The following is a 10352-nucleotide window of genomic DNA, read 5'->3' on the forward strand; positions in this document are numbered from 1 at the left end:
ACTAGTCAAGGATCATATCACCTCTACCTTACCTGCCACCCTAGACCAACTTCAATTTGCTTACGGCCCCAATAGATCCACAGACGATGCAATTGCCATCACTCTGCACACTGCCCTATCCCATCTGGACAAGAGGAATACCTATGTAAGAATGCTGTTTATTGACTACAGCTCAGCATTCAACACCATAGTACCCTCCAAGCTCATCATTAAGCTTGAGGCCATGGGTTTGAACCACACGCTGTGCAACTGGGTCCTGGACTTCCTGAAGGGCCGCCCCGAAGGTGGTGAAGGTAGGAAACATCACCTCCACTCAGCTGATCCTCAACACTGGGGCCCCACATGGGTACGTGCGCAGCTCCCTAATGTACTCTCTGTTCACCCATGACTGCGTGGCCAAGCATGCCTCCAACTCAATCATCAAGTTTGCAGACGACACAACAGTAGTAGGCTTGATAACCAACATTGACGAGACAGCCTACAGGGAGGAGGTGAGGGCTCTGTGAGTGTGGTGCCTGCAAAAAAAATCTCTCACTCAACGTCAACAAAACAAAGGAGATGATCATGGACTTCAGAAAACAGCAGAGCGTGCACCCCCCTATCTACATCGACGGAACCGCAGCGGAGAAGTTGGAAAGCTTCAAGTTCCTTGGCATACACATCACTGACAAACTGAAATGGACCACCCACACAGTGTGGTGATGATGGCGCAACAGAGCCTCTTCAACCTCAGGAAGCGAAAGAAATGTGTATGTATATATATATATACGTATATATATATATATATATATATATATATATATATATATATATATATATATATATATACTGTATATACTGTACATACTGTACACATTTAAATCAATGTCCATGTCTTCCAAGAATTAAGCAAGATCAAATAGGCAAATAAATATATGTCATTGTTTTTTTCTTCCATGATAAATACCTATATATTCCTTTCACACCCCTCTCTCTATTCCCCTTCCCGCCCAAACAAATTATTAAATCAATGAATTCCAAATGGTAGAAAGACCAACACCCAAATGCTTGGTGGGTAATGGGTTCGCAATCCCCTTCAACAGTACATTCGCACACTCCTCTCCTATAAACCGATCTAAAGGCTAACATCCCGGGGTCGCCTCTTCACTGTTGACGTTGAGACTGGTGTTTTACGTGTACTATTTAATGAAGCTGCCTGTTGAGGACTTGTGAGGCGTCTGTTTCTCAAACTAGACACTCTAATGTACTTGTGCTCTTGCTCAGTTGACTCCCACTCCTCTTTCTATTCTGGTTAGAGACAGTTTGCGCTGTTCTGTGAAGGTGAGTAGTATACAGCGTTGTACGAAATCTTCAGTTTCTTGGCAATTTCTCGCATTGAATAGCCATTTCTCAGAACAAGAATAGACTGACGAGTCTCAGAAGAAAGTTCTTTGTTTCTGGCCATTTTGAGCCTATAATCGAACCCACAAATGCTGATGCTCCAGATACTCAACTAGTCTAAAGAAGGCCAGTTTTATTGATTCCTTAATCAGGACAACAGTTTTTAGCTGTGCTAACATAATTGGTAAAGGGTTTTCTAATGATCAATTAACCTTTTAAATTATCAACTACCACAACGTGCCATTGGAACACAGGAGTGATGGTTGCTGATAAAAAATCTGCCGTTTCCAGCTACAATAGTCATTTACAACATTAACAATGTCTAAACTGTATTTCTGATCAATTTGATGTTATTTTAATGGACAAAAAATAGCTTTTCTTTCAAAAACAAGGACATTTCTAAGTGACCCCAAACTTTTGAACGGTAATGTATATATGTAGATATTTAGTATCAGCCAAAAGTTTGGACACACCTACTCATTCAAGGGTTTTTCTTTATTTCTACTATAATAGCGAAGTCATCAAAACTATGAAATAACACATATGGAATCATGCAGTAACCAAAAAAGTGTTAACCTCTCTTGGGTAGGGGGCAGTATTTTCACGTCCGGGTGAAAAGCGTGCCCAGAGTAAACGGCCTGCTACTCAGGCCCAGATGCCAGGATATGCATATTATTAGTAGATTTGGATAGAAAACACTCTGAAGTTTCTAAAACTGTTTGAATGATGCTGTGAGTATAACAGAACTCATATGGCAGGCAAAAACCTTAGAAAAAATCCAACCAGGAAGTGGGAAATCTGAGGTTTGTAGTTTTTCAACTCTTTGCTTATCCAAGATACAGTGGAAATGGGGTCATATTGCACTTCCTAAGGCTTCCACTAGATGTCAACAGTCTTTAGAACCTTGTTTGAGGCTTCTACTGTGAAGTGGGGGGCGAATGAGAGGGGAATGAGACAGAGGTCTGCCAGAGAGCCACGAGCTGACCAGGTGCGTTCACGTAAGAGAGTTAGCTTGAGTTCCATTGCATTTTTGAAGACAAAGAAATTCTGCGGTTGGAACATTATTGAAGATTTATGTTAAAAACATCCTAAAGATTGAATCTATACATCGTTTGACATGTTTCTACGGACTGTAACGGAACTTTTTGACTTTTTGTCTGCACCTAGTGATCGCGCGTCATGAATTTTGATTACTGGGCTAAACGCGCTAACAAAAAGGAGGTATTTGAACATAAATGATGGACTTCATCGAACAAAACAAAAATGTATTGTGGAACTGGGATTCCTGGGAGTGCATTCTGATAAAGATCATCAAAAGTAAGTGAATATTTATAATGCTATTCTGACATCTGTTGACTACACAACATGACGGATATATGTTTGGGTTGTGTTGGTCTCTGAGCGCTGTACTCAGATTATTGTATGGTGTGCTTATTCCATAAAGTCTTTTGAAATCTGACACAGCGGTTGCCATTAAGGAGAAGTGGATCTAAAATTCCATGCATAACAGTTATATCTTTTAGCAATGTTTATTATGAGTATTTCTGTAAATTGATGTGGCTCTCTGCAAAATCACCGGATGTTTTGGAACTACTGAACATAACGCGTCAATGTAAACTCAGATTTTTGGATATAAATATGAACTTTACCGAACAAAACATACATGTATTGTGTAACATGAATTCCTATGAGTGTCATCTGATGAAGATCATCAAAGGTTAGTGATTCATTTTATCTCTATTTCTGCTTTTTGTGACCCCTTCTCTTAGACTGGAAAAAAGTGTTTTTCTGTGACTTGGCTCTGACCTAACATAATCGTTTGGTGTGCTTTTGTCGTAAAGCCTTTTTGAAATCGGACACTGTGACTGAATTTACAACAAGTGTATCTTTAAAATGGTGTAAAATACTTGTACGTTTGAGGAATTTTAATTATGGAATTTCTGTTGTTTTGAATTTGGCGCCCTGCAGTTTCACTGGCTGTTGACGAGGTAAGACGTTACCGTCCCACATACCCTAGAGAGGTTAAACAAATTGAAATATATTTTATATTTGAGATTATTCAAAGTAGCCGCCCTTTGTCTTGATGACAGCTTTGGATACTATTGGCATTCTCTCAACCAGCTTCATGAGGTAGTAACCTGGAATGCATTTCAATTAACAAGTATGCCTTGTTAAAAGTTAATTTGTGGAATTTATTTCCTTCTTAATGCATTTGAGCCATTCAGTTTTGTTGTGATAAGGTAGGGGTGGTATACAGAAGATAGCCCTATTTGGTAAAATACCAAGTCCATTTATGGCAAGAACAGCTCAAATAAGCAAAGAGTAATGACAGTCCATCATTACTTTAAGACATGAAGGTCAGTCAATCCGGAACATTTCAAAAACTTTGAACGTTTCTTCAAGTGCAGTCACAAAAACCATCAAGCGCTATAATGAAACTGGATCTCATGAGGACCGCCACAGGAAAGGTAGACCCAGAGTTACCTCTGCTGCAGAGCATGAGTCGATTAGTGTTACCAGCCAAATTGCAGCCCAAATAAATGCTTCACAGAGTTAAAGTAACATACGCATCTCAACATCAACTGTTTAGAGGAGACTGTGTGAATCTGGCCTTCATGGTTTAATTGCTGCAAACAAACTACTAAAGGACACCAATAAGAAGAAGAGACTTGCTTGGGCCAAGAAACACGAGTTATAGACAGTAGGCCGGTGGAAATCTGTCCTTTGGTCTGATGAGTCCAAATTTGAGATTTTTGTTTCCAACCGCTGTGTCTTTGTGAGACATGATGATCTCCACATGTGTGGTTCCCACCGTGAAGCATGGAGGAGGAGGTGTGATGGTGTAGGGGTGCCTTGGTGGGGGTGCATTGGTGGTGATTTATTTAGAAATCAACGCACATTTAACCAGCATGACTACCACAGCATTCTGCAGCGATACGCCATCCCATCTGGTTTGCGTTTAGTGGGACTATCATTTGTTTTTCTACAGAACAATGACCCAAAGCACACCTCCAGGCTGTGTAAGGGCTATTTGACCAAGAAGGAGAGTGATGAAATGCTTTATCAGATGACCTGGCCTCCACAATCACCTGACCTCACCCCAATTGAGATGGTTTGGGATGAGTTGGACCGCAGAGTGAAGGAAAATCAGCCAACAAGTGCTCAGCATATCTGGGAACTCCTTCAAGACTGTTAGAAAAGCATTCATGAAGCTGTTTGAGAGAATGCCAAGAGTGTGCAAAGCTGTCTCTGTGGCTACTTTGAAGAATCTCAAATATAAAATAGATTTTAATTTGTTTAACACTTTTTTGGTCACTACATGATTCCATAGGTGTTCTTTCATAGTGTTGATGTCTTCGCTATTATTCTACAATGTGAAATAGGAAAGAAAATTCATTGTAAAAATAAAGAATAACCCTTGAATAGTAGGTGTGTTCAAACTTTTTTAGTAAAGGGTTCTTAAATGTCGTCCAAAGAACCAAAAGGTTCTAAATCGAACCACAAATAATCATGTTTTCTAAGAGGAGGAAGTGGCCACTGCACTGCACCACAAGAAGACAAAACATGGTGCACCTCAGGATTTCTCAACCTTTTTTTAACCTCAAGGTCCAATTTGTGATTGGACACGGTGAGGCAGGAATGCTGCTGAGCACCATTCTTTGTTTGGTCCAGTCATTCTCTGGTCTCCGTGAGGTTTCTTAGCCCTTGGTCTGCCCTTGTCTGACGTTGTAACCTGGTTACCAATGTATTTGTGTTTCTGCTTGCCACCATACCAAAATCCTTTTAAATCAGAAGCTGTTGTTAATTGACCGACCCGGTTAAATAGTGTAAATAAGTTGAATTAAAGGTCGTTTGATGTTGTCGCATCATGGCAGATACAGATGTTGATACCAGAATACTAACCATATGGGTTTTGATAGAATCGTTGACCACTTGATGCTTTTCTATATCCTCCATAAGGCTACTCGCACACACACACACACACACACGCACACGCACACGCACACGCACACGCACACGCACACGCACACGCACACGCACACGCACACACACACACGCACACACATAGAGTGCTGGACATCTGGTGTGTGTGATAAGGAGGAAACACAGTGAGTATTAAAGGGTCAGAGAGATCTGTAAGAGAAGAAGAAAGACGATTAAATAAACCTCTGACGACAGAGACCTACGGATAGCAAAAGTCTGACTGGAGATGAAGCTCCCTTCATCGACGTTGTACAGTCAAAGTGCAACAGAATCTATTTCCATGCTGTTGGTTATTATAGCAACAAAGATATTCAATAGATAAGGAGTGGGTAACCTGGAGTAAATGGATCCAAACACGTCCAAGACAATACTATACAGGTGACTCTGTCCTGGGCTGGGTTACGGAATGAAGAGCCATCTTCGCCTACACGTTCTATCGTCGTTTTGGACTAGTACAGTAGGGATAATAAGGAAGGTAGTGGTTTGTGACATGCCATAGTTCCCCCTCCAACACCGCCGAAAGATCCGCAGATGTCTGCCAATGCGGGTTAACCTTCGATCTGATTGAATCAAGACCCTAGTATGAATACCTGCGTGCTGTTGAGGAAAACAATCGTCTTTTCAAACCCATAATCAGATAAGAAGACGGGCAGTAGGAAAATTAACATATGGCAAGATACAACACAATCTCTCATTAGATGATACATTCTGAGTATGGGTGAGCATCATATGTCAGTATTTGTTGCTTTACTAAAAAAGTATGTTCTAAATAGTATGTAGTACAATAAGTACACAGTACCCACTGGGCACAGACGTCAAGTAAACGTCTTTTCCATGTTGGTTCTACTTCCTTTCATTGAAATGCCTTGTAAATCACATGCAAACAACGTTTATTGAGATGATGTGGAAACATCGTTGATTCAACCAGTGTGTGCCCAGTGGGTGTGTCATTTGAGTAAATAGTAGGCAAGACGGCGTGTGTGTCAACCCCGCAGCATAGCATGTCACAGTAACCTGAGTCTTTGTGCTGACAGGAGACCGACAGACATATACACACACACAGACACACACATACATGTACGCACGCACGCAAGCGTAATCCCACTGAAAACAACTGTGACAATACAGCAGTGTCCCCATGACAACTCGGCTCTGGCTGGAACCATAGAGAACATAGAGATTTTTCTTAATGAATGAAGACCGGTTGGTTACACCATCTCTAACAGGCTACGCATGCACGCACGAACGCACGCACGCACACACACACACACAAACACACACACACACTACTCAATAGTCACAGCAAAAGTCTGCACATGGATACAGAACTCCCTCTGCCCGCTTCACGAGTACCCAGAAATAAAATATTGTGTAATTATGTCTGCTGCTCGATTCAATTCTGATGGAGATGTGATAGAAAAGATACTAGCGTGAGGAGCGGAAGGAAGTAGGGCAGTAGTTCCACCCTCCTCTCTCTGAATGTTTTGTCAAGTCCATGGATCAAATGTCAACCCCCCTTCCGAAATTTGAAAGATGCGAACACCTGCAGAATCGAGATTTGTCCAAATAATCAGTGACGGAAAATCTGCACACTGGAACATAAGTCCTTCGTTAGTTCCTTGTTAGTCGTCGCGTCCCGCGTCTGTTGACACCATTTATGTTACGTGCGTCTGTCCAGGAGAGATACTCCTAGGGGCAGGGGAGATGCATACTCCCCTGCCCCTATTAAACACACAGTTATGATATAGAAATGTTATATTGGCATACATTACATTTGATCACTAGAGCCTGTTTCACTATTCACAGAGATGGTAGAATAGAGGAGCTACTTCGTTGGTCTATGTATATCCATATGTGGTATTGTGCAGGTTTGACACCTCTGTGACCGTGACTCTCATTCCTCTTAGTGGGCTCAGATGGGATTTGGGCTGTGTTGGTTTGAGCACTGCAGCAAAGCATACCTGCCAGCTTTATAGAGCTGATTTGATATGGGGCTCAGCAAGCTAATGTGGAAAAGATTGCCGTCTAACACCGCTGCCACATTCTCAGGGTGACCCATCCTAATAGCACAGGTATTACTGCCGTTCACACACGCACACACGCATGCACCACGCACGCACGCACCACGCACGCACGCACGCACCACGCACGCACGCACCACTTACGCACGCACGCACCACGCACGCACGCATGCACCACGCACGCACACACCACTTACGCACGCACCATGCACGCACGCACGCACGCACAAACACACACACACACACACACACACACACACACACACACACACACACACACACACACACACACACACACACACCCACACACACACACACACACATACACACACAGGCCTATTGTGCCTCTCCATAGTGGATGTGGATTGTGTTCTCCATAATCTTCCAGGCCACATGAGTAGTCCACATACTGAATAGAAAAACAATTGGACAGATCATTTATTATACCAGATAAAATGTCAGGTTGTAGATAGATGAGACTACTGCCTCTCTGTTCTGACGGTAATGTCTGTCTGTGGATATAATCACGTATAAATGTGGTTTGATATGTCTTAGTCACAGAGGTGGAATCCTATTTGAAGTGTGTTCCTGTAAGTGTGACTCTGGATCAAATGGAATTACGGTTCTGCTGGCTGTCTCGTCACTGTCTTCTTTACTGACAGTCAAATAGCCTACCTGTTGGTAGGCTCTTTCTCTCTCGCTCTCCATATTTGGTTTCCATCATGAGGTAAATCAAGGCATAACAGGCTTAATCGGACAGCTCATCCAAGATGGCGCCGGAGGGGGAAATGGTCTTGTTTCTCCAGTATTAGAAGGTTTTAGCTGTGATCAGCCGAGTAGAAAGGAATGTACTGTAGGTTAGCTCTCTGTCCTCAAGCTGCCTCAGGGTTAAAAAACATGGAACTGTAAATACTGGCTTCCTCTGTTCACACACAGGGAGATACCTGCATGGGCTGTGTTTCATTCCAAAACATGGTCCCCTTCCCTAGCCACTGGGCACTGACGTCAATTCAATGTCTATTCCACATTGGTTCAATGTAATTTCATTGAAATGACATGGAAACAAGGTTGATTCAACCAGTGTGTGCCCAGTGGATATGGCTTCTTTATTCCCTTAGTCAGCCAAACTCAGGAACAAGGACCCTTATAGGCAATGAATGCTATAAAATAAAATGCAGCTATACACAGGTAGTTTGTGTTTCCTCTGCCTTGTTCACTCACCTTTCCAAATCCGATTGCTATGGATAGGTGAAAGAAACATGGCAGAATTAATTGGTTGGAACAATTGCTGCACATTTTCTGCCTCTAATGTGACTGTTTATTTGAGAAGCGGTTGTGTATTTGAAAGCCAGTCTATCTGAGCTGTTGTGTCAACAAGCAGAATGGAGCGGTGCAGTCTAGTGTTGCCAAAAGACAATTTGGGATTATTTTTGTTCAGGGCGAGTCTTTTCTTTTTTGTCAATAACCCAGAGAACGGATGAAAGGATGACCAGAGAACCACTGTTAATTCACTCGGCTGGTTATACAAGAGTTGGACTGTTGCCACGTTATGCAACTCTAGGATGGGTGAACCGAACAGCGGGGTTAACCAGAGCCCGCAACACCCCTCTGTGTGAATCTGCCACACAGGAGTTATGAAACTCAAGATTCGATTCCAAATTCAAGTAAAAAATTGGGCCCTGGTGATACTGGGAACCTTTGGAGAGAAAGGATGGTTTTACAAGTGTGTGTGTGTGTGTATATACAATATATAAATATATAAAATGTGTAAATATAAATATATATATGTGTGTGTGTGTGTGTGTGTGTGTGTGTGTGTGTGTGTGTGTGTGTGTGTGTGTGTGTGTGTGTGTGTGTGTGTGTGTGTGTGTGTGAAGGCATATCCGGAGGGATCAAACCTAAACCACAAGATATTTCTGACTTTGTGTGCAGGGAAGGAGAGCGGGAAGAGGGAGGAAAAGAATGGGGTAAGAAAGAGGATAACTCTGGGGCTGATGTGGAGAAGTTAGGAGAGAGTGAGAGAGAGAGAGAGAGAGAGAGAGAGAGAGAGGGAGAGAGAGAGAGAGAGAGAGAGAGAGAGAGAGAGAGAGAGAGAGAGAGAGAGAGAGAGAGAGGAAAAGAAAGAGGGAGGAGGGTGAGTCTAGAGGGAAATAGAGAGCCGTAGAGATGTTTGGGAGTGGAGGGGGAACAAAAATTGCCCGCACTACAGACGGCTATATCGGTCCGCTAATACAGGGCTAGTAAAAGTCAAGTGTACTACTTTTGTGAAAAAATAAAATGTAGTTATATATATTTTTTCAATTCAGAATTTTCTGGGGGTGCTGCAGCACCCTCAGCACCCCTACTTCCAGTAGACAAAAAGAGAGAGAGAGAGAGAGCGAGAGAGAGAGAGAGAGAGAGAGAGAGAGAGAGAGAGAGAGAGAGAGAGAGAGAGAGAGAGAGAGAGAGAGAGAGAGAGAGAGAGAGAGAGAGAGAGAGAGAGAGAGAGAGAGAGAGAGAGAGAGAGAGAGAGAGAGAGAGAGAGAGAGAGAGGTTGAGTCTGCGTAGAGCAGCTGGCCAGCTTCCAGAACTCTGGTCTCTAACCAGCCATGAAATTCCTGCTGCCCCATGAAGCCAACGCCAGGAGGAAGCCCCACAACCCACAATGGGGAAGGGTGTGTGTGTGATCACAGAGGCCCAAGTGGAGGAGGCCAGGAGACAGACGAGTTATGTGATCTACAGAAGAGAGGGAGAGGATGTGAGGTCGGGAGGAAGGAAGGAAGGAAGAGGGAAGAACGGAGGGAGAGGTACTCATTAAGTTTTAACTCTCTAGGAATGTGCTGATGGTTGTGTCCCACTCAGATTGTAGAACTGCATGCTGGGGAAGTGTAAGGGGGTGACACCACCTGCTGCTGTGTTTATACTCACATCAAACCAGGAAACACTTGCTATTTGTCAACATCTGCTGAAGGACTTCATAACAAAAAG

The 10352-nt window shown here is 42.9% G+C and overlaps 1 protein-coding gene across 1 annotated transcript in view; it reads left to right on the plus strand.

The window, feature by feature from the left end:
* Positions 1-9962: 9962 nt before the first annotated feature.
* LOC129817192 (GDNF-inducible zinc finger protein 1-like) overlaps positions 9963-10352 on the plus strand; it is a 9347-nt gene continuing 8957 nt past the window's right edge. Inside the window, exon 1 of the mRNA XM_055872187.1 lies at positions 9963-10171. The gene's annotated coding sequence lies outside the window, so the exon portion shown is untranslated. The remainder of the gene's footprint in view (positions 10172-10352) is intronic.

The sequence above is a fragment of the Salvelinus fontinalis genome, chromosome 20 (assembly GCF_029448725.1).
Source record: "Salvelinus fontinalis isolate EN_2023a chromosome 20, ASM2944872v1, whole genome shotgun sequence".
Classification (NCBI taxonomy): Eukaryota; Metazoa; Chordata; class Actinopteri; order Salmoniformes; family Salmonidae; genus Salvelinus; species Salvelinus fontinalis.